The sequence below is a fragment of the Sphaerodactylus townsendi genome, linkage group LG05 (genome assembly GCF_021028975.2).
Source record: "Sphaerodactylus townsendi isolate TG3544 linkage group LG05, MPM_Stown_v2.3, whole genome shotgun sequence".
Lineage (NCBI taxonomy): Eukaryota > Metazoa > Chordata > Lepidosauria > Squamata > Sphaerodactylidae > Sphaerodactylus > Sphaerodactylus townsendi.
Window position 1 is genome coordinate 138714346 of NC_059429.1, and position 24742 is coordinate 138739087.

The 24742-nt window shown below is 70.3% G+C and overlaps 1 protein-coding gene across 1 annotated transcript in view; it reads left to right on the top strand.

Annotated features, from left to right (window-relative positions):
• The window catches only part of SLC12A5 (solute carrier family 12 member 5), a 121031-nt gene that overhangs the window by 16781 nt on the left and 79508 nt on the right, over window positions 1-24742 (top strand). The gene's annotated exons all lie outside the window — the stretch shown is intronic.

Sequence of the window (24742 nt, forward strand, 5' to 3'; positions counted from 1 at the left end):
CCCACCCCCCCCCCCCCCCACCCCCCCCCCCCCCCACCCCCCCCCCCCCCCACCCCCCCCCCCCCCCACCCCCCCCCCCCCCCACCCCCCCCCCCCCCCACCCCCCCCCCCCCCCACCCCCCCCCCCCCCCACCCCCCCCCCCCCCCACCCCCCCCCCCCCCCACCCCCCCCCCCCCCCACCCCCCCCCCCCCCCACCCCCCCCCCCCCCCACCCCCCCCCCCCCCCACCCCCCCCCCCCCCCACCCCCCCCCCCCCCCACCCCCCCCCCCCCCCACCCCCCCCCCCCCCCACCCCCCCCCCCCCCCACCCCCCCCCCCCCCCACCCCCCCCCCCCCCCACCCCCCCCCCCCCCCACCCCCCCCCCCCCCCACCCCCCCCCCCCCCCACCCCCCCCCCCCCCCACCCCCCCCCCCCCCCACCCCCCCCCCCCCCCACCCCCCCCCCCCCCCACCCCCCCCCCCCCCCACCCCCCCCCCCCCCCACCCCCCCCCCCCCCCACCCCCCCCCCCCCCCACCCCCCCCCCCCCCCACCCCCCCCCCCCCCCACCCCCCCCCCCCCCCACCCCCCCCCCCCCCCACCCCCCCCCCCCCCCACCCCCCCCCCCCCCCACCCCCCCCCCCCCCCACCCCCCCCCCCCCCCACCCCCCCCCCCCCCCACCCCCCCCCCCCCCCACCCCCCCCCCCCCCCACCCCCCCCCCCCCCCACCCCCCCCCCCCCCCACCCCCCCCCCCCCCCACCCCCCCCCCCCCCCACCCCCCCCCCCCCCCACCCCCCCCCCCCCCCACCCCCCCCCCCCCCCACCCCCCCCCCCCCCCACCCCCCCCCCCCCCCACCCCCCCCCCCCCCCACCCCCCCCCCCCCCCACCCCCCCCCCCCCCCACCCCCCCCCCCCCCCACCCCCCCCCCCCCCCACCCCCCCCCCCCCCCACCCCCCCCCCCCCCCACCCCCCCCCCCCCCCACCCCCCCCCCCCCCCACCCCCCCCCCCCCCCACCCCCCCCCCCCCCCACCCCCCCCCCCCCCCACCCCCCCCCCCCCCCACCCCCCCCCCCCCCCACCCCCCCCCCCCCCCACCCCCCCCCCCCCCCACCCCCCCCCCCCCCCACCCCCCCCCCCCCCCACCCCCCCCCCCCCCCACCCCCCCCCCCCCCCACCCCCCCCCCCCCCCACCCCCCCCCCCCCCCACCCCCCCCCCCCCCCACCCCCCCCCCCCCCCACCCCCCCCCCCCCCCACCCCCCCCCCCCCCCACCCCCCCCCCCCCCCACCCCCCCCCCCCCCCACCCCCCCCCCCCCCCACCCCCCCCCCCCCCCACCCCCCCCCCCCCCCACCCCCCCCCCCCCCCACCCCCCCCCCCCCCCACCCCCCCCCCCCCCCACCCCCCCCCCCCCCCACCCCCCCCCCCCCCCACCCCCCCCCCCCCCCACCCCCCCCCCCCCCCACCCCCCCCCCCCCCCACCCCCCCCCCCCCCCACCCCCCCCCCCCCCCACCCCCCCCCCCCCCCACCCCCCCCCCCCCCCACCCCCCCCCCCCCCCACCCCCCCCCCCCCCCACCCCCCCCCCCCCCCACCCCCCCCCCCCCCCACCCCCCCCCCCCCCCACCCCCCCCCCCCCCCACCCCCCCCCCCCCCCACCCCCCCCCCCCCCCACCCCCCCCCCCCCCCACCCCCCCCCCCCCCCACCCCCCCCCCCCCCCACCCCCCCCCCCCCCCACCCCCCCCCCCCCCCACCCCCCCCCCCCCCCACCCCCCCCCCCCCCCACCCCCCCCCCCCCCCACCCCCCCCCCCCCCCACCCCCCCCCCCCCCCACCCCCCCCCCCCCCCACCCCCCCCCCCCCCCACCCCCCCCCCCCCCCACCCCCCCCCCCCCCCACCCCCCCCCCCCCCCACCCCCCCCCCCCCCCACCCCCCCCCCCCCCCACCCCCCCCCCCCCCCACCCCCCCCCCCCCCCACCCCCCCCCCCCCCCACCCCCCCCCCCCCCCACCCCCCCCCCCCCCCACCCCCCCCCCCCCCCACCCCCCCCCCCCCCCACCCCCCCCCCCCCCCACCCCCCCCCCCCCCCACCCCCCCCCCCCCCCACCCCCCCCCCCCCCCACCCCCCCCCCCCCCCACCCCCCCCCCCCCCCACCCCCCCCCCCCCCCACCCCCCCCCCCCCCCACCCCCCCCCCCCCCCACCCCCCCCCCCCCCCACCCCCCCCCCCCCCCACCCCCCCCCCCCCCCACCCCCCCCCCCCCCCACCCCCCCCCCCCCCCACCCCCCCCCCCCCCCACCCCCCCCCCCCCCCACCCCCCCCCCCCCCCACCCCCCCCCCCCCCCACCCCCCCCCCCCCCCACCCCCCCCCCCCCCCACCCCCCCCCCCCCCCACCCCCCCCCCCCCCCACCCCCCCCCCCCCCCACCCCCCCCCCCCCCCACCCCCCCCCCCCCCCACCCCCCCCCCCCCCCACCCCCCCCCCCCCCCACCCCCCCCCCCCCCCACCCCCCCCCCCCCCCACCCCCCCCCCCCCCCACCCCCCCCCCCCCCCACCCCCCCCCCCCCCCACCCCCCCCCCCCCCCACCCCCCCCCCCCCCCACCCCCCCCCCCCCCCACCCCCCCCCCCCCCCACCCCCCCCCCCCCCCACCCCCCCCCCCCCCCACCCCCCCCCCCCCCCACCCCCCCCCCCCCCCACCCCCCCCCCCCCCCACCCCCCCCCCCCCCCACCCCCCCCCCCCCCCACCCCCCCCCCCCCCCACCCCCCCCCCCCCCCACCCCCCCCCCCCCCCACCCCCCCCCCCCCCCACCCCCCCCCCCCCCCACCCCCCCCCCCCCCCACCCCCCCCCCCCCCCACCCCCCCCCCCCCCCACCCCCCCCCCCCCCCACCCCCCCCCCCCCCCACCCCCCCCCCCCCCCACCCCCCCCCCCCCCCACCCCCCCCCCCCCCCACCCCCCCCCCCCCCCACCCCCCCCCCCCCCCACCCCCCCCCCCCCCCACCCCCCCCCCCCCCCACCCCCCCCCCCCCCCACCCCCCCCCCCCCCCACCCCCCCCCCCCCCCACCCCCCCCCCCCCCCACCCCCCCCCCCCCCCACCCCCCCCCCCCCCCACCCCCCCCCCCCCCCACCCCCCCCCCCCCCCACCCCCCCCCCCCCCCACCCCCCCCCCCCCCCACCCCCCCCCCCCCCCACCCCCCCCCCCCCCCACCCCCCCCCCCCCCCACCCCCCCCCCCCCCCACCCCCCCCCCCCCCCACCCCCCCCCCCCCCCACCCCCCCCCCCCCCCACCCCCCCCCCCCCCCACCCCCCCCCCCCCCCACCCCCCCCCCCCCCCACCCCCCCCCCCCCCCACCCCCCCCCCCCCCCACCCCCCCCCCCCCCCACCCCCCCCCCCCCCCACCCCCCCCCCCCCCCACCCCCCCCCCCCCCCACCCCCCCCCCCCCCCACCCCCCCCCCCCCCCACCCCCCCCCCCCCCCACCCCCCCCCCCCCCCACCCCCCCCCCCCCCCACCCCCCCCCCCCCCCACCCCCCCCCCCCCCCACCCCCCCCCCCCCCCACCCCCCCCCCCCCCCACCCCCCCCCCCCCCCACCCCCCCCCCCCCCCACCCCCCCCCCCCCCCACCCCCCCCCCCCCCCACCCCCCCCCCCCCCCACCCCCCCCCCCCCCCACCCCCCCCCCCCCCCACCCCCCCCCCCCCCCACCCCCCCCCCCCCCCACCCCCCCCCCCCCCCACCCCCCCCCCCCCCCACCCCCCCCCCCCCCCACCCCCCCCCCCCCCCACCCCCCCCCCCCCCCACCCCCCCCCCCCCCCACCCCCCCCCCCCCCCACCCCCCCCCCCCCCCACCCCCCCCCCCCCCCACCCCCCCCCCCCCCCACCCCCCCCCCCCCCCACCCCCCCCCCCCCCCACCCCCCCCCCCCCCCACCCCCCCCCCCCCCCACCCCCCCCCCCCCCCACCCCCCCCCCCCCCCACCCCCCCCCCCCCCCACCCCCCCCCCCCCCCACCCCCCCCCCCCCCCACCCCCCCCCCCCCCCACCCCCCCCCCCCCCCACCCCCCCCCCCCCCCACCCCCCCCCCCCCCCACCCCCCCCCCCCCCCACCCCCCCCCCCCCCCACCCCCCCCCCCCCCCACCCCCCCCCCCCCCCACCCCCCCCCCCCCCCACCCCCCCCCCCCCCCACCCCCCCCCCCCCCCACCCCCCCCCCCCCCCACCCCCCCCCCCCCCCACCCCCCCCCCCCCCCACCCCCCCCCCCCCCCACCCCCCCCCCCCCCCACCCCCCCCCCCCCCCACCCCCCCCCCCCCCCACCCCCCCCCCCCCCCACCCCCCCCCCCCCCCACCCCCCCCCCCCCCCACCCCCCCCCCCCCCCACCCCCCCCCCCCCCCACCCCCCCCCCCCCCCACCCCCCCCCCCCCCCACCCCCCCCCCCCCCCACCCCCCCCCCCCCCCACCCCCCCCCCCCCCCACCCCCCCCCCCCCCCACCCCCCCCCCCCCCCACCCCCCCCCCCCCCCACCCCCCCCCCCCCCCACCCCCCCCCCCCCCCACCCCCCCCCCCCCCCACCCCCCCCCCCCCCCACCCCCCCCCCCCCCCACCCCCCCCCCCCCCCACCCCCCCCCCCCCCCACCCCCCCCCCCCCCCACCCCCCCCCCCCCCCACCCCCCCCCCCCCCCACCCCCCCCCCCCCCCACCCCCCCCCCCCCCCACCCCCCCCCCCCCCCACCCCCCCCCCCCCCCACCCCCCCCCCCCCCCACCCCCCCCCCCCCCCACCCCCCCCCCCCCCCACCCCCCCCCCCCCCCACCCCCCCCCCCCCCCACCCCCCCCCCCCCCCACCCCCCCCCCCCCCCACCCCCCCCCCCCCCCACCCCCCCCCCCCCCCACCCCCCCCCCCCCCCACCCCCCCCCCCCCCCACCCCCCCCCCCCCCCACCCCCCCCCCCCCCCACCCCCCCCCCCCCCCACCCCCCCCCCCCCCCACCCCCCCCCCCCCCCACCCCCCCCCCCCCCCACCCCCCCCCCCCCCCACCCCCCCCCCCCCCCACCCCCCCCCCCCCCCACCCCCCCCCCCCCCCACCCCCCCCCCCCCCCACCCCCCCCCCCCCCCACCCCCCCCCCCCCCCACCCCCCCCCCCCCCCACCCCCCCCCCCCCCCACCCCCCCCCCCCCCCACCCCCCCCCCCCCCCACCCCCCCCCCCCCCCACCCCCCCCCCCCCCCACCCCCCCCCCCCCCCACCCCCCCCCCCCCCCACCCCCCCCCCCCCCCACCCCCCCCCCCCCCCACCCCCCCCCCCCCCCACCCCCCCCCCCCCCCACCCCCCCCCCCCCCCACCCCCCCCCCCCCCCACCCCCCCCCCCCCCCACCCCCCCCCCCCCCCACCCCCCCCCCCCCCCACCCCCCCCCCCCCCCACCCCCCCCCCCCCCCACCCCCCCCCCCCCCCACCCCCCCCCCCCCCCACCCCCCCCCCCCCCCACCCCCCCCCCCCCCCACCCCCCCCCCCCCCCACCCCCCCCCCCCCCCACCCCCCCCCCCCCCCACCCCCCCCCCCCCCCACCCCCCCCCCCCCCCACCCCCCCCCCCCCCCACCCCCCCCCCCCCCCACCCCCCCCCCCCCCCACCCCCCCCCCCCCCCACCCCCCCCCCCCCCCACCCCCCCCCCCCCCCACCCCCCCCCCCCCCCACCCCCCCCCCCCCCCACCCCCCCCCCCCCCCACCCCCCCCCCCCCCCACCCCCCCCCCCCCCCACCCCCCCCCCCCCCCACCCCCCCCCCCCCCCACCCCCCCCCCCCCCCACCCCCCCCCCCCCCCACCCCCCCCCCCCCCCACCCCCCCCCCCCCCCACCCCCCCCCCCCCCCACCCCCCCCCCCCCCCACCCCCCCCCCCCCCCACCCCCCCCCCCCCCCACCCCCCCCCCCCCCCACCCCCCCCCCCCCCCACCCCCCCCCCCCCCCACCCCCCCCCCCCCCCACCCCCCCCCCCCCCCACCCCCCCCCCCCCCCACCCCCCCCCCCCCCCACCCCCCCCCCCCCCCACCCCCCCCCCCCCCCACCCCCCCCCCCCCCCACCCCCCCCCCCCCCCACCCCCCCCCCCCCCCACCCCCCCCCCCCCCCACCCCCCCCCCCCCCCACCCCCCCCCCCCCCCACCCCCCCCCCCCCCCACCCCCCCCCCCCCCCACCCCCCCCCCCCCCCACCCCCCCCCCCCCCCACCCCCCCCCCCCCCCACCCCCCCCCCCCCCCACCCCCCCCCCCCCCCACCCCCCCCCCCCCCCACCCCCCCCCCCCCCCACCCCCCCCCCCCCCCACCCCCCCCCCCCCCCACCCCCCCCCCCCCCCACCCCCCCCCCCCCCCACCCCCCCCCCCCCCCACCCCCCCCCCCCCCCACCCCCCCCCCCCCCCACCCCCCCCCCCCCCCACCCCCCCCCCCCCCCACCCCCCCCCCCCCCCACCCCCCCCCCCCCCCACCCCCCCCCCCCCCCACCCCCCCCCCCCCCCACCCCCCCCCCCCCCCACCCCCCCCCCCCCCCACCCCCCCCCCCCCCCACCCCCCCCCCCCCCCACCCCCCCCCCCCCCCACCCCCCCCCCCCCCCACCCCCCCCCCCCCCCACCCCCCCCCCCCCCCACCCCCCCCCCCCCCCACCCCCCCCCCCCCCCACCCCCCCCCCCCCCCACCCCCCCCCCCCCCCACCCCCCCCCCCCCCCACCCCCCCCCCCCCCCACCCCCCCCCCCCCCCACCCCCCCCCCCCCCCACCCCCCCCCCCCCCCACCCCCCCCCCCCCCCACCCCCCCCCCCCCCCACCCCCCCCCCCCCCCACCCCCCCCCCCCCCCACCCCCCCCCCCCCCCACCCCCCCCCCCCCCCACCCCCCCCCCCCCCCACCCCCCCCCCCCCCCACCCCCCCCCCCCCCCACCCCCCCCCCCCCCCACCCCCCCCCCCCCCCACCCCCCCCCCCCCCCACCCCCCCCCCCCCCCACCCCCCCCCCCCCCCACCCCCCCCCCCCCCCACCCCCCCCCCCCCCCACCCCCCCCCCCCCCCACCCCCCCCCCCCCCCACCCCCCCCCCCCCCCACCCCCCCCCCCCCCCACCCCCCCCCCCCCCCACCCCCCCCCCCCCCCACCCCCCCCCCCCCCCACCCCCCCCCCCCCCCACCCCCCCCCCCCCCCACCCCCCCCCCCCCCCACCCCCCCCCCCCCCCACCCCCCCCCCCCCCCACCCCCCCCCCCCCCCACCCCCCCCCCCCCCCACCCCCCCCCCCCCCCACCCCCCCCCCCCCCCACCCCCCCCCCCCCCCACCCCCCCCCCCCCCCACCCCCCCCCCCCCCCACCCCCCCCCCCCCCCACCCCCCCCCCCCCCCACCCCCCCCCCCCCCCACCCCCCCCCCCCCCCACCCCCCCCCCCCCCCACCCCCCCCCCCCCCCACCCCCCCCCCCCCCCACCCCCCCCCCCCCCCACCCCCCCCCCCCCCCACCCCCCCCCCCCCCCACCCCCCCCCCCCCCCACCCCCCCCCCCCCCCACCCCCCCCCCCCCCCACCCCCCCCCCCCCCCACCCCCCCCCCCCCCCACCCCCCCCCCCCCCCACCCCCCCCCCCCCCCACCCCCCCCCCCCCCCACCCCCCCCCCCCCCCACCCCCCCCCCCCCCCACCCCCCCCCCCCCCCACCCCCCCCCCCCCCCACCCCCCCCCCCCCCCACCCCCCCCCCCCCCCACCCCCCCCCCCCCCCACCCCCCCCCCCCCCCACCCCCCCCCCCCCCCACCCCCCCCCCCCCCCACCCCCCCCCCCCCCCACCCCCCCCCCCCCCCACCCCCCCCCCCCCCCACCCCCCCCCCCCCCCACCCCCCCCCCCCCCCACCCCCCCCCCCCCCCACCCCCCCCCCCCCCCACCCCCCCCCCCCCCCACCCCCCCCCCCCCCCACCCCCCCCCCCCCCCACCCCCCCCCCCCCCCACCCCCCCCCCCCCCCACCCCCCCCCCCCCCCACCCCCCCCCCCCCCCACCCCCCCCCCCCCCCACCCCCCCCCCCCCCCACCCCCCCCCCCCCCCACCCCCCCCCCCCCCCACCCCCCCCCCCCCCCACCCCCCCCCCCCCCCACCCCCCCCCCCCCCCACCCCCCCCCCCCCCCACCCCCCCCCCCCCCCACCCCCCCCCCCCCCCACCCCCCCCCCCCCCCACCCCCCCCCCCCCCCACCCCCCCCCCCCCCCACCCCCCCCCCCCCCCACCCCCCCCCCCCCCCACCCCCCCCCCCCCCCACCCCCCCCCCCCCCCACCCCCCCCCCCCCCCACCCCCCCCCCCCCCCACCCCCCCCCCCCCCCACCCCCCCCCCCCCCCACCCCCCCCCCCCCCCACCCCCCCCCCCCCCCACCCCCCCCCCCCCCCACCCCCCCCCCCCCCCACCCCCCCCCCCCCCCACCCCCCCCCCCCCCCACCCCCCCCCCCCCCCACCCCCCCCCCCCCCCACCCCCCCCCCCCCCCACCCCCCCCCCCCCCCACCCCCCCCCCCCCCCACCCCCCCCCCCCCCCACCCCCCCCCCCCCCCACCCCCCCCCCCCCCCACCCCCCCCCCCCCCCACCCCCCCCCCCCCCCACCCCCCCCCCCCCCCACCCCCCCCCCCCCCCACCCCCCCCCCCCCCCACCCCCCCCCCCCCCCACCCCCCCCCCCCCCCACCCCCCCCCCCCCCCACCCCCCCCCCCCCCCACCCCCCCCCCCCCCCACCCCCCCCCCCCCCCACCCCCCCCCCCCCCCACCCCCCCCCCCCCCCACCCCCCCCCCCCCCCACCCCCCCCCCCCCCCACCCCCCCCCCCCCCCACCCCCCCCCCCCCCCACCCCCCCCCCCCCCCACCCCCCCCCCCCCCCACCCCCCCCCCCCCCCACCCCCCCCCCCCCCCACCCCCCCCCCCCCCCACCCCCCCCCCCCCCCACCCCCCCCCCCCCCCACCCCCCCCCCCCCCCACCCCCCCCCCCCCCCACCCCCCCCCCCCCCCACCCCCCCCCCCCCCCACCCCCCCCCCCCCCCACCCCCCCCCCCCCCCACCCCCCCCCCCCCCCACCCCCCCCCCCCCCCACCCCCCCCCCCCCCCACCCCCCCCCCCCCCCACCCCCCCCCCCCCCCACCCCCCCCCCCCCCCACCCCCCCCCCCCCCCACCCCCCCCCCCCCCCACCCCCCCCCCCCCCCACCCCCCCCCCCCCCCACCCCCCCCCCCCCCCACCCCCCCCCCCCCCCACCCCCCCCCCCCCCCACCCCCCCCCCCCCCCACCCCCCCCCCCCCCCACCCCCCCCCCCCCCCACCCCCCCCCCCCCCCACCCCCCCCCCCCCCCACCCCCCCCCCCCCCCACCCCCCCCCCCCCCCACCCCCCCCCCCCCCCACCCCCCCCCCCCCCCACCCCCCCCCCCCCCCACCCCCCCCCCCCCCCACCCCCCCCCCCCCCCACCCCCCCCCCCCCCCACCCCCCCCCCCCCCCACCCCCCCCCCCCCCCACCCCCCCCCCCCCCCACCCCCCCCCCCCCCCACCCCCCCCCCCCCCCACCCCCCCCCCCCCCCACCCCCCCCCCCCCCCACCCCCCCCCCCCCCCACCCCCCCCCCCCCCCACCCCCCCCCCCCCCCACCCCCCCCCCCCCCCACCCCCCCCCCCCCCCACCCCCCCCCCCCCCCACCCCCCCCCCCCCCCACCCCCCCCCCCCCCCACCCCCCCCCCCCCCCACCCCCCCCCCCCCCCACCCCCCCCCCCCCCCACCCCCCCCCCCCCCCACCCCCCCCCCCCCCCACCCCCCCCCCCCCCCACCCCCCCCCCCCCCCACCCCCCCCCCCCCCCACCCCCCCCCCCCCCCACCCCCCCCCCCATGTAGTTCCTGAACATCTGGAGAGCCGCAGGTTCCCTATCCCTGTACCTACAGGCAGGAAACCAGGTAACGCCCCAAGGAGGTCACCTGCCTCTTCCTGCTGAGCTGTCCAGGTACAAGGCAGCACCTCTGGGGAAGGCCGGGATGGCAGCATGTGGTGGGATCTCTCTAGTGGAGACGGACTGCCCTGGTGCCTGGCGAAGAGCAGGGGCAGGCAGGGCAGCTGGCTCTGCTAGAGCAGGAAGTGGGGCAGCCACCAAGCCCTCCCGATGGGAAGAAGGTCAAATCTGGTCAGCGGTGGGCAAAGGAGGAACATGAAATGGGTCTTCTGCAGTGGAAGGGACTTGGGGGCAACTTTGCTGTCAGAAACTGGGGGGGGGGCACCCTGGATCAAGATAGGGGCTCTGGAGGATCAGTGGGACCATGGGGCAGAGGCCTACCCATTGCCCGGTCCTTGTTAATGGGCACCACTTGGGCTGCCCCCCAGCACCTCCAGGGACCAGCCATTACAAGCTATTGGAACTTTGTTAAGAACATAAGAACATAAGAACGAGCCTGCTGGATCAGACCAGAGTCCATCTAGTCCAGCTCTCTGCTACTTGCAGTGGCCCACCAGGTGCCTTTGGGAGCTCACATGCAGGATGTGAAAGCAAGGGCCTTCTGCTGCTGCTGCTCCTGAGCACCTGGTCTGCTAAGGCATTTGCAATCTCAGATCAAGGAGGATCAAGATTGGTAGCCATAGATCAACTCAAACGTTGTTGCTTTCTTCCTCACTGCTCTGCTATTCTCCCTAGTGCAGAGCCAGAGTGGCTGACAACATCTTCCTCACCTCTTTCTTATCCTTATAATAACACCCCTGGGGGTAGGCCAGGCTGAGTGTGTATGACGGAGCCCAGGGCACCCAGCCAACTTCCACGGCAGGGCAGGGATTCTGAGCCTGGGCCTCCGTGATCCTCGTCTGACTCTTTAAACGCTTGACTACTGATGTGAAAAGTCAGGGGTGCAGAGAGAGGGGCTGCACATAAAACCCGTGACCTCCACTATGGTCCTGTGGGCAGTCAGTGGACGGGATGGAAATACTGGAATTGAATATGCGAGATCCAAGCCCAGCAGCGCCTTGGAGGCCCACAAGATTTCCCTCTTGAGACTCAGTGGCCTCTTGTCTGATGGAATCATACGAAGTCCTCATGAGCCGCATCTTAGGGCACTGGGCTGGTCCAGATGGGCATCGTGCCTAGCTCGGTGACGCAGACCCACAGTGAGCAGGCAGGCAGGCAGGCAGGCAGGCAGGCAGGCAGGCAGGCAGGCAGGCAGGCAGGCAGGCAGGCAACACAGGTTCCAGGGTGGATTTGCCGGTAGAGCCCCAGGCCTTCTGCCTGGGAGAACAGCTGGTATCACCCCCCTCCCCAGCACAGAGGGCACCCGCAGGCTTGCAGGGTACCGGCTGCCTCAATAAGCCACTGTCAGTGGGGGGTGGGGGGGTGCTGCTCTGTCCCCGGATGGCTGCTCAGGACAGAGCGGCCACCCACCAGCCTCGCCCTTCATCTGCCCAAACACCATCTGAGCCTGAAGCTCCTCCCCCTCGGCCTCCTCCATCTTCAGGAAGGCTCCAGCCTGCCCCTCTTCCGACCTGGGCTTGAAGTGGTGGTGGTGGGGAGACGGTTAGGGAAATTCCTGGGGGAGAGTTAAGCGTGTGTCCCCAGTGCTGCAACCCTGACCCACATCACACACATCCAATGGTGGGATCCAAAAATTTTAATAACAGATTCCGATAGGGGTGGGATTCAAACTGTGGTGCCGCCGCACACACGCCCCTCCAGTTCCCGTTGGGCAGGGAGGTTGCTTTAGTAACCCCTTCTCGACACTCAGAAAAAATTAGTAACCACTTCTAGAGAAGTGGTGAGAACTGGTTGGATCCCACCTCTGCACGCATTCCGTGCATGTCTGGCTGCATTTCGCTCCTCAGTGACTCACGAGGGGATCCAAACACAGACCTGCAGCCACATGTGGCTCTTAGGTGTTTTTTTAAACACTAGGGAGATTTGTGGCGAAGACCACGGCCGGCCACTGGCTGCTGACCACACCCACTCAGTGCAGCGGAACCTCAAGGTCTGTGGCCCACCAAGGCCTGGGTTATTTCCCCCACCAGGCCTGACTTCTTGGTGGCATCTAGTGGCCACTCTTTGGGGAAGGAGGCTGCTAGACCAGAGGGTGGGGGCAGTTGGGTCAGTCAGGGAATCTTCTGAGGTTTCTCCAAACATGCCCTGAGAAGCCGGGCAAAATGGCTTCCATGCCCTTTAAGTCCCCAGCCCCTCTTTCCCTTGCCACTGCCTCAGGGATCCCATGAGATGTTGGACCAGAGATGGGATCCAGCAGGTTCTCACAGGTTACCGAGAGGAGGTTACTAATTATTTGTGTGTGCTGAGAGGGGGTTACTAATGGGTGATTTTGCCACGTGATTTTTGCCTTAGTTACGCCCCTCCTCTCAGCAGTAGCGCGCAGAACTGGATGCAGTCTAGCAGGAGGTGCGCCGGCGTGCGTGGCAGCCTGCGCCTGCGTGCATTTGTTTCCCGCCCAAGGACTGGCGCAGCAGCTGCGTCCTTGCCACAGCCCCGCCCAGGAATGCCCCGCCCAGGAATGCCCGGCCACGCCCCCATCGTGCCCCACCCAGCCCCATTGGCGCTACGCCACAGTTTGAATCCCACCACCATGGGAACCTGTTACTAAAATGTTTGGATCCCACCACTGTGTTGGACCCACAACCGTGGGTCCTCCCCCAACTGCCTGGGAGACTGTTTGCTTCTTTTGTTTGGGGCAACTCCCTCCGGCTTTCTAGGAGGCAGATTTTCAAGAACTGGACTTGCGGACTCTTCCACATTGTTCCTCCCTGCCCCCCCCCCCCATCCCTGCCCTGGTCACTGGAGGGTTCTCGGTTGTCTTGCAGCAGTGGCGTAAGAGGTTAAGAGCTCATGTATCTAATCTGGAGGAACCGGGTTTGATTCCCAGCTCTGCCACCTGAGCTGTGGAGGCTTGTCTGGGGCATTCAGATTAGCCTGTGCACTCCGACACAGGCCAGCTGGGTGACCTTGGGCTAGTCACAGCTTCTCGGAGCTCTCTCAGCCCCACCCACCTCACAGGGTGTTTGTTGTGAGGGGGGAAGGGCAAGGAGATTGTCAGCCCCTTTGAGTCTCCTGCAGGAGAGAAAGGGGGGGATAAAAATCCAAACTCCTCCTCCTCCTCCTCCTCCTCCTCTTCTTCTTGTTCTTCTTGTTCTTGTTCTTCTTCTTCTTCTTCTTCTTCATTGACCAACCTCTTGGCTGGTGGCTGTAGGTGTATGTGGGCACACCCCAGGAGGTGCAGAAGAGGGGATGGGAGAGTCTTTCTCCGGCTGGCTTCCCTCGGAATGACGCCGGACTCTCTCCTCTGCCAGCAGCCCAGGAAAGCAGCCAGTGGTAGCTTGGCAGGCAAGTCAGTCCCTGTCCCGGGGGATCCCAGGCAGGGCAGGGGGGCAGCGGAGAGGGGGCCAGCGGGGCTTCCGATGGGAGTCAACCCACAGGCACACGGAGCTCCTTTCTGCTGCATCGGACCCTGGGTCAGACTGGCTCTGCAGGGACTCAGCCGCTCTGCAGGGACTCAGGCAGAGGAAGGGCTCCCACTTGGCCTGCTGCCTGGCCTTTTTAACTCAAGGTGCCGGGGTCTGAACCTGAGACCTTCTGTCTGCCAAGCAAAAGCCCCGTCCCTGAGCCCCACTCCCCCCCCCCCCGCAGCTGCTCTCCTGTGCGTTCTGTGTTGACTAACAGCAAAAGGGGCTTTCCTGGATCCTTGGCAATTAGCCACAATAGCTCAGGACGGAGCCCCCTGTTAAGAGGTAGAGCCTTTCAGGAACAGAGAGAGAGAGAGAGAGAGAGAGAGAGAGAGAGAGAGAGAGAGAGAGTGTGTGTGTGCCCGTGTGTGCCCGTGTGTGCCCGTGTGTGTGTGTGTGTGTGTGTGTGTGTGTGTGTGTGTGTGTGTGTGTGCCCGCACGCGTGCTGCCTGTAACCACCGCTCAGACCAAACGCAAGACTTACTGGGCTGAGCTGGTTGAGCAGCTCAACAAAGCAGAATGGCTTGATAAGAGCAGGGGCTTCTGCCAGCTGCCCAAGACTCTCGGCTCCCGCCCAGGGGAGAGATCGGGTGGCTTAGGAGAGGGGAAGGGAGGAGGGAAAAGGGCCTGTGTGGGGCAGGGTGAGTGGGGTGCTGTCAACTTGTCATGTTTGGGAGGGGGAGTTCTCTGGGAGCACTTTCACTTTTGCAGGTGCCTGATTATCTCCTGGTGTGGTCATAAGAACATAAGAACAAGCCAGCTGGGTTCAGACCAGAGTCCATCTAGTCCAGCACTCTGCTACTCGCAGTGGCCCACCAGGTGCTTTTGGGAGCTCACATGCAGGAGGTGAAAGCAATGGCCTTCTGCTGCTGCTGCTCCTGAGCACCTGGTCTGCTAAGGCCTTTGCAATCTCAGATCAAGGAGGATCAAGATTGGGAGCCATAGATCGACTTCTCCTCCATAAATCTGTCCAAGCCCCTTTTAAAGCTATCCAGGTTAGTGGCCATCACCACCTCCTGTGGCAGCATATTCCAAACACCAATCACACGTTGCGTGAAGAAGTGTTTCCTTTGATGAGTCCTAATTCTTCCCCCCAGCATTTTCAATTGAAAGGTTTGCGGCTGGGAAGAGCCTCCAGGCTGGATGCCACTAACTCTGTTGTTCCCATTGAGTAGGGGGGAACACGCTATCCATATTATCAACTGTTCTGGTGCGCTTTCGCCAGAACTGTCTTTCTTCTGTTCCTGACCTGCCTTCAATAAAATCCATTGAACCTCACAAGCATTTCAGTGCCTGAGCAGGGGACTGACAGGGGCTGGCTGCCCTCCGGGGATATTGGCCTTGGCTCACGGCCAATATTTGACCTTCGCTGCAATGGTGTGGGTGCCACTGGTATGTTCCAAGTGGTCAACAGTTGTATCTTTTCCTTTGGATGGTGTGGGTTGGCCATCTCAGGCAATGCACTAACTCTGCATCATGGGACTGTTGGCCTGTTTGCTTCCAAGGGCCAGACCCAGAACCTGCGTAGTCCAGCCAGTCTGTTTTGGAAGCGTCTGTTTTTTGTGGCGCTGGGGCCAGGCTTCCTTGCCAGTCATCATGACTGTGGTGGAGGAAGCGGCAGTCAAGCCTCAGCTGACCTTTGGCTCCCCCTGGTGGGGTTTTCAAGGCAGCGCAATACTCAGAGGCGGCTGGCCATTGCCTGCCTCTGTTTAGTGCAGGGGTCTGCAACCTGCGGCTCTCCAGATGTTCATGGACTACAATTCTCATCATGGCCAATTGGCCATGCTGGCAGGGACTGATGGAATTTGTAGTCTGCCTCTGTCTAGTGCAGGGGTCTGCAACCTGCGTCTCTCCAGATGTTCATGGACTACAATTCTCCCATGGCCAATTGGCCATGCTGGCAGGGACTGATGGAATTTGTAGTTCATGAGCATCTGGAGAGCCGCAGGTTGCAGACCCCTGGTCTAGTGACCCTGGGCTTCCTTGGCGGTCTCCCATCCAAGTGCCAGACCTGCGTGACGTCTGAGACCTGATGAGTTTGGGTTCTCCTGAGTTTCTCTCCAGGCTGGAGCTCCTTTTCAGTGAGCGAAAAAGCCCTTGACCTCGTAGCAGGGAACTGAGGCACATGCCCTGCCTTTGCCAGCCCAGAGGCACCTTGGCCACACAGCTGATGGCAGACCCATTTCCTTTGGAATTCAAGCCTGGGTCAAGGGCAAAAATAGCCATTCTCCATGCCCGTGGCACCCATTAGCCACCCTGGAGCATCAGCCTGGTATAGAAAGGGAGCCCAGCCAGCTCCAGAGAGAAGAGGAAGGAGGACGGAAGCCAGGGAGGCAACTCTGCATGTCAGGGCGGCCAGACCAACCCCCCCCCCCCGGTTGCCTGGGCTGGGCTGGGCTGGGCAAAGGGACCTGCTGGCTGCTTGCTGAGTGATGGCACCTGCCAGAGAACCTCCCCAAGGCAGCTTTAAAAAGTAGAACATTTTATCAAATCGCAACGCAAAAAATAATTTTTTAAAAAACCAGCTGTCGAAAGATGCAGCCAGAACCTAAAAGCAGCTTAAAATATTTAACAGACTGAAATGATTCACATAAAACAGTTCTCGGGCTAGAAGCAAACATAAAATAGGCCAGAAGCAAACTGTAAGATGGTTTTAAGAGGTCAGGCCCTTAGTGACAAGCCAGGGTTAAAAGAAACATTTGGACCTGTGGCTGAAAAGAAAGCAGGGCAGGTGCTGGGTGAGCCTCAAGAGGAAAGACGTTCCTCAGGCAGGGTGCCACCACTGGAACACCCCTGTCTCCGGTTGCTACCTGCCTCACCTCTGAAGGGGGGGCACAGAGAGCAGACCTTGATTGGCAGACTGGACAGTAGCGGATTGGGTGGTCTTTCAAGCATGGCAGCCTCAGCTATGCAGGGTTTCCAAAGGAAGATGTGGCTCCGTGAATGACAACCAGGAAGACCTGGGCAGCCGGTGCAGTTCTTGCCGCGCAGGAGGGGGGCAGGATCCTGCCTCCTGCTTCAGTGGCATAAGAACATAAGAACATAAGAACTAGCCTGCTGGATCAGACCAGAGTCCATCTAGTCCAGCTCTCTGCTACTCGCAGTGGCCCACCAGGTGCCTTTGGGAGCTCACAGGCAGGATGTGAAAGCAAGGGCCTTCTGCTGGCCTTCTCCAAGCCCTTTTAAAGCTGTCCAAGCCCTTTTTAAAGCTATCCAGGCGTAGGAGGTTAAGAGCTCATGTATCTAATCTGGAGGAACCGGGTTTGATTCCCCGCTCTGCCGCCTGAGCTGTGGAGGCTTATCTGGGGAATTCAGATTAGCCTGTGCACTCCCACACATGCCAGCTGGGTGACCTTGGGCTAGTCACAGCTTCTCGGAGGTCTCTCAGCCCCACCCACCTCACAGGGTGTTTGTTGTGAGGGGGGAAGGGCAAGGAGACCCCACCCCCCCCCCCCCCCACCCCCCCCCCCCCCCACCCCCCCCCCCCCCCACCCCCCCCCCCCCCCACCCCCCCCCCCCCCCACCCCCCCCCCCCCCCATCTTCTTCTTCTTCTTCTTCTTCTTCTTCTTCTTCTTCTTCTTCTTCTTCTTCTTCTTCTTCTTCTTCTTCTTCTTCTTCTTCTTCTTCTTCTTCCCACCCTTGGCAATCGCCTGGTTGCTTCATTTTGGACCCTCTGACATTTCCAGACAGTTTTCAAGGCAGACCCAAGAAGAGCTTATTGCAGTAATCCATCCTGGACGTGGTCAGCACAAGGAGCGCCGGCCAGATTGCATTTTTGGAGGATGGCTATAACTGGTGTACCAAAAGCGCCCAGTGCCGTGGAGGAGACTTGAGACCTGATCCTCCCACCAGAGGCCAGGATCCAGGATCCAGACTCAAGCTATGAGCTTGCTCCTTCGGGTGGAGTGCAGCCCCCTCCAGATAGGTTGCCTTCTCATTCCCTGTGCAGCATCTGGACTGCAGTCTTCCCTGGGCTGGGCACCAATTTCTGGGCCCTCATCCATCCCATTACCTTCTCCAGGATGTCTACAGAGTCATTTGACTCACCTGTCAGGGAAAAACAGAGCTGGACAAGATCATCCGCATATTCAGATTTCCTGATAAATTCCCCAGAGGTTTCATGGGGGAGAAGATGGGCCACAGAAGAAAGGTCACTAACTGAGCATCATAGTCCTCCAGTGTCCACCTGCTGAAATCTCAGCCAAGCAACCCTGGCACCACTGAACCACACTGCCCTCTACTCTCAATACAGCCAGCCTCTGACAAACTTTTAAAAACTCAGAGAGGATTCAGAACGTTACAGGCCAGTTACCCCAGACAAATAAGTAGAAATTGCCATTAAATATGGAATCATCAGGTACATCTGGGAGCAAAGCCTGCTGAGGGAAAACCAGTATGCAGGGGTGTCCAACTCTGGCGCTTCAGATCTTCATGGACTACAATTCCCATCAGCCCCTGAGAAAGTGGTCAGCCTTTGAGAAAGTGAAGAACCTTTGAGAAAGTGAAGAAACTTGTAGACAGCCGTGACCCAGTAGGCCTTACAGCGGAACCTCGGTTTTTGCCGCTAATCCGTCTGGCGGCAGGCGGTGAAAACTGAAAGTGGCGTACTCCGAGGTATGCCGTATGCACATGTGCAACACCGTTTGCAAACGGCACACCGGAGATATTAAACAGTTGTCTTGGAAGCCGAGGCGACTGCTGATCTCCGAGGCGACCAAAAGACCAAAACTATCGATCTCCGAGGGCAACGAAGACCAAGGTTTGACTGTATATACTTGGACTTTCAAAAGGCTCAACAAGAACTCCTGAGCAAGCTTAGTAGTGTTGAGTCCCGATTGTCTGGTCTTGTCACGAGTTTCCAGGGGGGGAGTGGAGATCTGGTGTCTGGGGACCTGCTGCCCGCCTGTGTTCAGGATGCTTTCTTTCTTTTTTTAACTCTGCGCTGCTTGGACTAAGCTTGCTTGTGATGGAATGACCTTCGCATTAGAACTTCGGAGCGTTTATCTGGGGCTTGTGGTGGGAGCACAAGCTGCCCTCGCTTGAAAATAACCACTGTTGGCTCACTGGGATTGGGAGGAAGGGCTGAGGTGGTTTTGCTGGTAGTTTAGCACCCATTTCCAGACTGGACAACCTATCTGTTTTATTGAGGAATCTAGAGAACGTGCCAAACAGTCATGGGAGAAGAGGCAGGGTCCTCTTATGGGTTGAAAATTGGTTAAGTGGCAGGAAGCAAAGAATAGGAATAAATTGGACAGTTCTCACAACGAAGGGAAGGAAACAGCGGGATCCGGCAAGTATTGCAGGCGTTGGGACCAGTTCTATTTAATATGTTCATAAATGGTCTGGATGTGGGGGTGAGTATGGTAGTGGCAGAGGCATATGGGGGGAAATGGTGCCCCCGGCCTCCTTCCCCAATGCTTCCCCCCCCCGTGCCCCACTTACCTCAGGAGCAGCCTAGCAGGGCCGGGCTGAGGGGCAACCCACCAGGCACCCCCCACATAAGAACATAAGAACATAAGAACAAGCCAGCTGGATCAGACCAGAGTCCATCTAGTCCAAAAGACCACTCGCTACTCGCAGTGGCCCACCAGGTGCCTTTGGGAGCTCACAGGCAGGATGTGAAAGCAATGGCCTTCTGCTGCTGCTGCTCCTGAACACCTGGTCTGCTAAGGCCTTTGCAATCTCAGATCAAGGAGGATCAAGATTGGTAGCCATAAATCAACTTCTCCATAAATCTGTCCAAGCCCCTTTTTAAAGCTATCCAGGTTAGTGGCCATCACCACCTCCTGTGGCAGCATATTCCAAACACCAATCACACGTTGCGTGAAGAAGTGTTTCCTTGTATTAGTCCTAATTCTTCCCCCCAGCATTTTCAATGGATGCCCCCTGGTTCTAGTATTGTGAGAAAGAGAGAAGAATTTCTCTCTGTCAACATTTTCTACCCCATGCATCATTCTATCGACTTCCATCATATCCCCCCTCAGACGTCTCCTCTCCAAACTAAAGAGTCCCAAACGCTGCAGCCTCTCCTCATAAGGAAATTATCCAGTGGGGGGCACCAGGGGTCAACGGACACCCCCCCCCCATGTCCCTAGTGGCCAAGTTTGCAGATGATACAACATTATTCAGGATGGTGAGAATCAAGGAGGACTGTGAAGGACTTCGGCAGGATCTCTGCGAATTGGGTGAGTGATAAGAATGTTGAAATGAAGTTCAGTTTGGCAAGAGTAAAGCGATGCTCATTGGAACAAAAAAAGATAAATATACGCTGGTGAAGTCTGAACTGGCTACTTCTGAGATGGAGAGAAATCTTGGGGTCATCGTGGAGAGCTCGAACGAAGCGCTGCGGCAGCGGAGAAAAGGGAAAACCTCCGGCTGCGGATTAAAGGAAAGGGATTAAAATAAAGCAGCCAATATTGTAATGCCTGAGTGTATTATTTATTTTGTTCATGAAATTTTATTCCACCTCTCTAGAGTCCTGCTCAAGATAGCATACAATTAAAGCAATATATTCTCAAATTCTTAATATAAAAACAAAGCAGGCCTTCAAAAACAGTACCCATAAAATAAATCTCAGGCCAGAAGCCGACCACAAAGCAACTGAGATAAACGCCCAACTGGGTAAAAGGGAATGTTTTGGCCTCGGCACTTAGAAGGCTGGAAGGTGGGTCCTGGGGGAGCATTACAAAGAGACCCAGAACCTACCCAACCCCCACTCTCCACCAGTGCCCCTCACAAGGTTGGGGCACAGAGGCAGACCATGCTTGGCAGGCTGGGCAACGAGGGGGCAGGTAAACATTTAGGACCCCAACCCGTTGGCTCTGCTTAGTGGGAGACTTCATTGTATGCTTATGGAGGCCCGACTGTGGGCCTTTCCCCACTTACCTTAATCCCCCCTATGCCATGCGCTCGGGCGTCCCCATGACCCCATGCTCTGCTTGGGGTTATCACAAGGCATCATTTTAAAGAGCGCCAGGGATGCCGTGGCGCCGGTAGGGGCTTAACAGCGTCGAGCAGCCGGGCTGTTGTGTGCTGTCGCCTCGCTACTCGTCAGGGGAGTGGAACCCCGCCATTTCATGCTGAGAGGCCTAGCACGGGGCTTAAGGTAAGTGGGGAAAGGCCCTGTGCCCTCGCAACCCTGGTGCAACTGAAACAGCTACCCACATTTTATTGTACTGTACATTTTATTGGGATGTTAGAATTTGGCTAACGTTGCCCTTGCTGACCAGAATTTTTAGACATTTGGATTATTTTATTGTTAACTTTTTATTTGAGGATAGGGATACTAGTGGCAAAGTTTTGTTATCTAGCCAGTAGAGTGTGGAGATCTTGCCGTTTGTGTATGGACTATCCTCTCAGGTTTTTATCTGCTGGTCAAATGATTGTAAATAAACACAACTGAACTGAACTAAACTAAACTGACCCCAGACCCAAAGTCATTGGAAGTGTTTGGCACAGCAACCCAGCATAAATCTTTTTTATCCTTGTGGGTGACAATCCCATTTAAAATCGTTGTCGAAGGCTTTCACAGCCAGAATCACTAGAGTGTTGTGGGTTTTCGGGGTTGTATGGCCTGTTCCAGTAGCATTTTTTTCCGGACGTTTCGCCTGCATCTGTGGCTTGGTTGAACAGATTCATGAAGGAAAGGCCCATCAGTGGCTCCTGGGCTGCAGGGAGCCTCCGTGTTCAGTCAACCTCTGAACCTCTCAACATGAAATGGCTTCGGGCTCTGTACTCTGTTTGGCCCTCTGTGGCAACTGGTTGGACACTCTGTGAAGCCGGCTGCTGGATTAGATGGTCCTAATCTTCTTCTGTTCTGTTGCAACAAACGTGTGTCCTTCAAACTCAACTGCCGGCAATGGCCACGGATGGTCCGGTTGCCAGTAAGGGGCAGGCCTGCGCTTCTGTGGTCTGGAAGCTGCCTGGCTCTGGAGGTTGGGTCCTCTGTGTTCTCTGTCCAGGCACCACTAAGGAGGGCTGCGCACCTCTCCGGATCTCCAGGTTCCGTGAGGCTCCCGCCCCTTGTAGTTCCCCTCTGACTCCCCTGACTTGGGCAAATGGCCCACTCCGCTTGGATGGCCGGGAGGAGCCTGATGCCTTGGGGCTGAGCCTGCCTTGCTTCAGAGTCTCATAAGAGCCTGTTGCACAAGCAACAATGCCTACTGCAAGGGAATGACCCGGCCTCTTGAAATGGAGCCATAATCCTGGGATTAGGAGATTAGTGCTGTTTCACGTGCTCGGCCCCCCCTCGTCTGCTGGGCAACTAAATCCTCTCCACTTTCACTGCTCAGAGACATGATCTGTCCACAGCCCGAGAGGCTGGTCGAGGTGGGCATCATGGGATCCAGAGGGGACTGCAGCAGCCCCCTCCCGTAAGAGTTGGGCTGAGCTGGGCAGACCGGTCAGAGCTCTCCCCTCAAATAAAAACGTACCATTTCCTTGTAGCTGTCGACGACACAGAAAGGGGAATCCTCTTATATGTTTGACCTGCAACTGGTGAAATATTTTTGGGGGGCTTGCAGGGGCTCCCCCTCCCATTACATATTGGTGGCTTTGGGGGCACCTGATGTGCTTGTTTCTGTAGATGGGGGAGAGCAGGAAGCTGTTTATGGTCTGGGCAGCTGCCTGTGGCTGAACCATCAAGGCGTGCTGCTCTGTGGGATCCCAAGTGGCCAATGTGGGGCGGGAGCATCATCCCCTGTGCAGCCCCCCCCCCCCCTTGCGCTCAGCCTGCTGGGAGAAAGTGGTGGTGTACAGGTGAAAAGCATGACCTCTTAGCTGGGAAGTCTCCCATTCAGATCTCTCCTGGCCCACTGACCAACTCCGGCTTTCTCAGCCTGAGTGCATGGTTGGCAATGATGACCCTGCTGGCCTGCTATGCAAGGTTGTTGTAAGAATGGCTGTTTGTGAAATGTGTAAGAGGAAAGCACTCTGGAAGGCCACTGCTGTTAAGGTGCTTGGAGCTGGCGGGGGGGGGGGCATCCAAATGGTGAGGGAAGGTCTGCAGCTGATAGGAAGCAGAAATGGGGCAGCCGTGAGAAGAGGGGCTGGTCTGCAGGCAGGAGAACATCAATGCTTCCGGTCTCTCCCAACACTCCAGCCGTGTCTCACCTCCCCCAGCGCGGAGTTTCATGCAACCCCCTCACATGCTTTAACAATCCTCGCATCGGAGGGGAAGAGAAATGCTTTGTGGCAGCCAGGAGGGCATTTGACTTGCAAAATACAAACTGCATTTGCTTTGATGGTGACAATGAACAGTTTTATTCAACTTGGTCGTCTGCCTTTTCTACACTCAGCCAAGGCCAGCAGTATCATCCTGCCACCCTCTGCATGTTCCCGGCTCTCTTTGTGACCGAGGCAAGAAATGCCTGGTGGAATCACATGTGCTACCAGCATGCCCTTTGCCTGCGGTGTCTCAGAGGCCCCGGGTGGAAACAACCCAGATAGCTTCTGCCTCATGGAGGCTGCACCCAGGGCCTTGGCACCTCCGTGACTGTGCTACAGCCCCTGGGCAGCTGCCACTTCTTTTTGCCTCAGCCACAGTCACTGCACCTATCAGAGTCAGCTGTGCCACAGGGCAAGAGGGCTGGCAGGAAGTGCAGACCGGGCAGTCAAGACTCAGGGGGGAGCTAGTGATTTCCCCTCCCTCCCTCCCTCCCTCCCTCCCTCCCTTCCTTCCTTCCTTCCCATAGTGTGAGTTTGTTTGTATGTTTGTTGCCTCCTTCCTTCCTTCCTTCCTTCCTTCCTTCCCATAGTGTGAGTTTGTTTGTATGTTTGTTGCCCCCTTCCTTCCTTCCTTCCTTCCTTCCTTCCTTCCTTCCTTCCTTCCTTCCTTCCTTCCTTCCTTCCTTCCTTCCTTCTTCCTTCCTTCCTTCCTTCCTTCCTTCCTTCCTTCCTTCCTTCCTTCCTTCCTTCCTTCCTTCCTTCCTTCCTTCCTTCCTTCCTTCCTTCCTTCCTCCCTCCCTCCCTCCCTCCCTCCCTCCCTCCCTCCCTCCCTCCCTCCCTCCCTCCCTCCCTCAAGGGTGTGCCCAGCCTGGCTCAAGACCATTCAACACCTTCTCACCCAGCCTCCACCTGCTTCTCACCGGGCCAGTAGACCATGAGAAGAGGATGTCTGGAGTCAGATCTGGGAACAGTCTGAGTTGATGGAGGCAATGCCTGACTGCACAGACACAAGACGGCCCGGGAGGCTGTGGCCAAGGACTGCTGCCCTGCCTGGAGAGTAGCTGAAGGAAAAGCTGGCCCTCCAGCAGGAGGAGCAGTGGAGGCCGTGGGGCCAGACTGTGAATGGCAGCAGCAGCAGCAGCTGCCCTGGTGTCTTCCCAGCTCAGTCCGTCTCTGTGCCCAGTGAGCAGGAAAGGGCCCACCAGGGGCCACGGCCACCTTCCCCAGGGAGCCAGTGCCAGAGGCGGCTGTGTTGGTCCCCTGGCAGGACAACTGGGGTTTAGTCTGGTGGCGCTGTAGAGACCCGCAGAATTCCCAGGGTGTGAACTTTCAAGAACCAGAGCTGCCTTTCTCAGGTGTCCGTCTTCCGAAGGGAGTTTTGACTCCTCCCTCGCAACTCTTGTGGTCTCGAAGGTGCTCCTGAACTTGAATCCCCGAGGAGAGGAATCTCAGAGGAGAGGCTGAGGCCTGAAAAGACACACACACACCCCCAGCCATCTGCAGCAGCATCGGATACTCAGCCCATGTTCAGAGGCACTTCCTTCTGCTTGTTCTGAGATTCTGGAAAGGGGCCCATTCTGAGTCTGAGCTGACCTGCTTCTCCCCTTCGTTCCTTGCCTGCACCTCTTTGAGACTGGGGGGGCCTCTGCCGTGACCCCAGGATGGATGGGAGAATTTGGCTGAGGCTCAAAAAGGACTTCAGTCGGCGGGGGGGGGGGGGGCAATGGCTGGAGCGGCCCTCTTCTCTTTAGCTTGGACTGTACTTCCATGGCAGATTCCTTGCCTAGTGGAGTTGGAGCTTGACCTGGGGCTTTGGCAGGCAGGTGGGTGGGATGCTGTCCCTTGCGTAGAATCTACTGCCTTTTGGGAAGAGAAGGGCCAGGGGGCCCTTGGAGGGGGCCCTCTGAAGGGCTGAGTGCTCTGGCCATGCAGAAAGGTATGGGGGGGGGTCAGCTTTCCTGCACTCTCCTCCCTCGCCCAGGGTATATGCCATTGCTTCCCTCAGGTTCGAATTCTGGTTCCGAATCCCCACCCCCAGACCCTTGTTCACGTGACCAGGCCGCCATGGGGCAAGCGCCCCTTCTCCTCCTGGGAACGGGCGAGGGGGCTGGATGGGCGCAGGCGGCGGGGGGGGGGGCCTGCGGTGCCGGCGCC